Source organism: Polypterus senegalus, chromosome 1 (genome assembly GCF_016835505.1).
Source record: "Polypterus senegalus isolate Bchr_013 chromosome 1, ASM1683550v1, whole genome shotgun sequence".
Taxonomy (NCBI): domain Eukaryota; kingdom Metazoa; phylum Chordata; class Cladistia; order Polypteriformes; family Polypteridae; genus Polypterus; species Polypterus senegalus.
In genome coordinates, this window is record NC_053154.1 from 1,921,919 (window position 1) to 1,926,649 (window position 4,731).

Consider the following 4,731-nt stretch of genomic DNA (forward strand, 5'->3'; position numbering starts at 1 on the left):
TCATGTGCTACATGTTGAGTGAAGGCCGCATGAAGTTACAACAGAAAAGCTCCTCTGTGAGCACTCCAAGTACGGTGACTGAGCTCTATGTGCACATATTCCACCATTGTGTCGGTCAGCACATGTTGAAGGTGACACATTCTGGGACAGGAAATGTTGATGAGTACATTGAACGAAATACAGAGGAGATAATGACATTAGCCAAAAAAGGGTTTCATGCCATTTTGAGTAAAAGTGTGAACCTTATTGATTGTCAACTGAAAAGAATGCCATGTCAATCCATCAAACGTTGTTTCTTAGGCTCCACCAGCATTGATGACACTCTTACCTCCAAAGAAACCTACTTTGCCTTTCTCCATAACACAATGCAGGAGTTTTTTGCTGCTCTTTGGATTTTGGAAAATAAAAGCAACATAAGCGACATATTTCAGCGCAGTCTGACCGCGGGTGAAAGTCACTTGAAGTATGTGATTTACTTCCTGTGTGGACTTCTTACCATTAAAAATTCCAAATTAATGACACGTTTATTTCAGGAAAATCCCCCAGACGTCCTCTCAGAGCCTTTATTCAATAACATATTTGAGCTTGTTCAATCAGCTGAAGAGGACATTGGAGCAGAGGAACGAATTTTGTTCACTTGCCAGTGTTTATATGAGGCCCAGTCAACTAAGGCGTGTGCTCAGGTTTTGGAGGCCATCGATTTTGAGTTCTGTCTGGAGGACGAGCACATTGACCCGTACCAGAGCCGTGCAGTGACCTACGTAGTGAATGAAGCAATCAAGGAGACGTATTCAGATTTGGAAATGCAGGACCACCGGCTCTTCATCCTTGGCTACAAACTGCTGCTGGAGTGTACAGAAAGTTACAGAGCATGGGGGTAAGTTTGACCGACTGACATTCATGTGTAGTGTGAAGTATTTATAGACTGAGATAGCAGCCACGAGTATCATCAACAACTGGACAAACGTCTGAGTGCAGAGAAATGTGAATTCAATTGATTTGTACTTATTCTTGGGCAGTGTCCCATTAGGTGTATAAATGACATTTACATCTACAGGTCAGTGCACTGTGTGGTGTTACAAATGCAGACAGTTAAAAAACACCAGACGATTACATGCATTAATCACTCTGGCATAAAGTTAAACACGCTTTGCACACATCAAATTCTGTAAGTTCGCACGCAGATAACGATGACTGAACAGAATTCATAAGGTACAACAGTGGGGTCCATGTTCAGAGATGACATGTCCACTTCAGGTGTCGTCACAGGATCCAGAGATGTCCTGGATGAAGGATAAAAACATAATTATTGTAAGAATTGCATTGATTGGTCATTCATCAATAGCAATAGACACACTTTATGTGCACTTTTATTAAGAGTGTCCTCTTCAAAGGTAACAAGTTGAAATGCTGAGACCAGTGGGCTTCTCTAAATGTTGGTGCAGATCATTCCAGACAATGGGTGGCCTGTAAAGATGTAGCTATTCAAAAGGAGTGAGGGATACTGGGGGTTTATTTTACTGAACTGCATGCAGTCGTAATGTTGCAGAAATTTTTAGTAACTGACTTGAAAACCACCACGTGGAGCAGCGAAAGGCGGGTTTACCAGCAGTAAAGACCTCAGTTTAAAACCCAGTCGGTTATTAAACTATTAATTATTTACATTTATAACGCATGTTTCTTGTCTACTCAAAGCACTTTGCATGGACAGTGGGGAGCCACTTCAACCACCACCGGTGTACGGCATCCACCTGGATGAAGTGACAACAGACATTTTTGGCACCAGTGCGCTTACCACACATTAGCTACTGGTTAAGAACTGAGAGACGTAGAAAGAGATGATGATTAGGGGGCTGTGATGGGCAATTTAGACAGGACATTGGGGTGTACCGTACTGTTTTTGAAGAGATCATTTATGACCACAGAGAGTCAGGACCTCAGCTTTATATCTCATTCAAAGGACTGTATCGTTTTTCAAATAACAAAACATTCCATACAAGCCAGTCAAGTTTAACAAAACTAGGTTTGAAACAAATCAACCCCCACCCATGAGAAAGACAGCTAGGCTAACAGAGTAAAACTTTAATAATAGTAAAAATAAGTTTATAAATAAACAAAATTTAATAGAATAAAAAAGAGGAGAGAGAATTCGCTTCCTCAATTTAAATACTTACCGTACATACTTGAATATAAGCCGAGTTTTTCAGCACCCAAAATATGCTGAAAAACGTCACCCTCGGCTTATAATCGAGTCAGGTCCCGCTGCTCCCTGGTATTGTGGACGAAGACTTCAGATCAGACAGCAGGTGGAATTATAAAGCACTTTTATTTTTCAGTGTCACAGTGAGAAGAGTTTCAGAAAAGCAGACAATCAAATATACATGACAGCGTCAGGGCTCTTCTTAACCCCGTCTGTTGGGTGGGTCCAGTTTTATACCCCTAGAATGCGTGATTTAATATCATTATAAAATGTAACAGTCAACACATTTATTATACACAAACCTTTAGCCCCTTCAACGCCCCTTGTGCAACTTGATTTCTTGGCTCCTTTTGTTATGCCGTTCAGATGTAAGCTAAGGGACAACGTGATAAGGCAGACTCATGTGTGGAATGCTCAGAACTTGAGTCCTTTGCACAAATATTTTTCTGTTTGCTAAAACAAAGCATTTGTTTCACATCAGACATGAATTAGTACAAGGGAACGAAGAGAACATTCGTCTTCCACATCCCCCCCTTTTTTAGCAAACAAAAAATATTTGATCAGGGAGAGTTGAGTAGGAAAGGGTAGGAGAGGAGGATGGAGTGGAGTGGGCGGAGGAGTGTGGGGTGGATGTGCTGATCTGAAGCATTTTTCTTTGTGTAAAAAGTAAGCCTTTGCCATCGAGGCAGTAAAATACTTGGATACAATGTATCTTATCAAGGGAACAATACAGCAAGCTACAAGCTGGAGAACGATTAAAGCAACCGTAAGAGAGATGAAAACTGACTTGAGCCATTTAACCAGGATGAGTGGAGGTGTGTTCTGACTCAGGACCCACAACAGTGGCTACAGTTCAGCTAAATGAGCCACCAGAAACCTGCAAACAGGAACAAAGCACAAGAAGTACCCGGTGACTTGAAAATAAATCACCCTAAAATGTCCAAATATTGCTGTTCTTATAGCTGAAAGTGCATACAATTTTTACTATTATGTTCTAGAAAATAATCTGTAGGAAGAACAAAAATCCAGCTTTCTTTCAAGCTGTGCTTTATATAGCGTCTTTCATACATTTATCAGTCCATCCATTTTCTAACCCACTTCAGTTCAGGGTCATGGTCATCTGGCACCTATCAAAGTTGTGGGCACTGGAACCCTTGAACTGGATGCCATCCTATCACAGGGCACACTCGTTCACATGTCCATAAGAAACACCAGGCAAAACTAAATTATCCAGCTAACCCAGTATTTACATCTTCAGGATATGGCAGCAAACAAGGATACCACAATCAAGGGTGCCATCTTTTGCAATGTGAGATGTAAATCCAAGCAGGCAGTCCCTCAACTTTAACAACGTGTGGTGTCGACAGCAGAACTTGGAACGGTCCTCTCCACCGAGGGTGATGCCAATGTCTCCTTCGAGTATCTCTAACCAGAATCCAGGTTTCTAACGGAATCGGGGAGTCCTTTGATGGAGGACTAGTTCTCCAGGCCTGATTCACCTGCTCGTGGACTTCCTTCAGAGAAGCTCGGAGACCTGTAAGACTGGAAAGAAGATCATTGTCCACAGTATGCAGTGTAACATTACCTATGACCATGTCGACTGGCATGGGCCATCCGGTGAGAATTTCGAATGGCGACAGCCCTAACTGCCAATGTGTTCTTCCCCTTAATCCCATCAAGGCCAGAGGCAGAGCATCAGGCCAAGTTCAATTTGTTTGCTCACAGATTTTAGCCAATTTAGATTGCAAGGTACCATTGCATCGTTCCACAATACCTCCACTCTGGGGGTGGTATTTGCAATAATGATGCACATTTATCTGGAGCCAGGTGGTTAATTCATTTATAACGGAATTTACAAAGTGTGTGCCATTATCAGTTTGTAATTTCTGCGGTATGCCCCATCTTGGAATGATTTCCTTTATCAAAGCTTTTGCCACAATTTTGGCATCTGCATGTTTGGAAGGGAAAGCTTCCATCCATCGGGAGAACACATCAACAGTTACTAAACAGTATCAGTACCCCTTTGATGGTGTTAATTCAATGAAGTCCAGTTGAAGGTGTTCGAATGGACCCATTAGGTTAGGTGTAACAGTGGGACTTACCTGGGTGCCCTATCCTACATTAAACTTTTGACATAATGCACACCACCTGCAGAACTACTCTGCATATATAGAGAAACCTACAGCTTCCCAATGTTTTTCAACATCTTGAACCATGGCATCTTTTCCAGCATGGTCTAGGCTATGGGCGATTTTTCCCATACCTTGGAAAGAAGCCTTTGGGAGGAAAGGTTTGTTAGTTTGCTTATGGGTCCAGACTCCATCAGAAAGGGACCCTTCTTTGCACCATTTTCTCTTTTCCGTGTCCGTGGCTGCACTCTGTAAAGAAATAATTTGATTATCAGTGTCCTGGTCATTTCTCTGTTGGAATAAAGAGATTGGTGTGTTATTATACGCAGCCCGTTTAGCAAGATGATCAGTTAATTCGTTTCCTTTGCTGACAGGATCCTGTTTTCCTGTGTGAGCTTGACA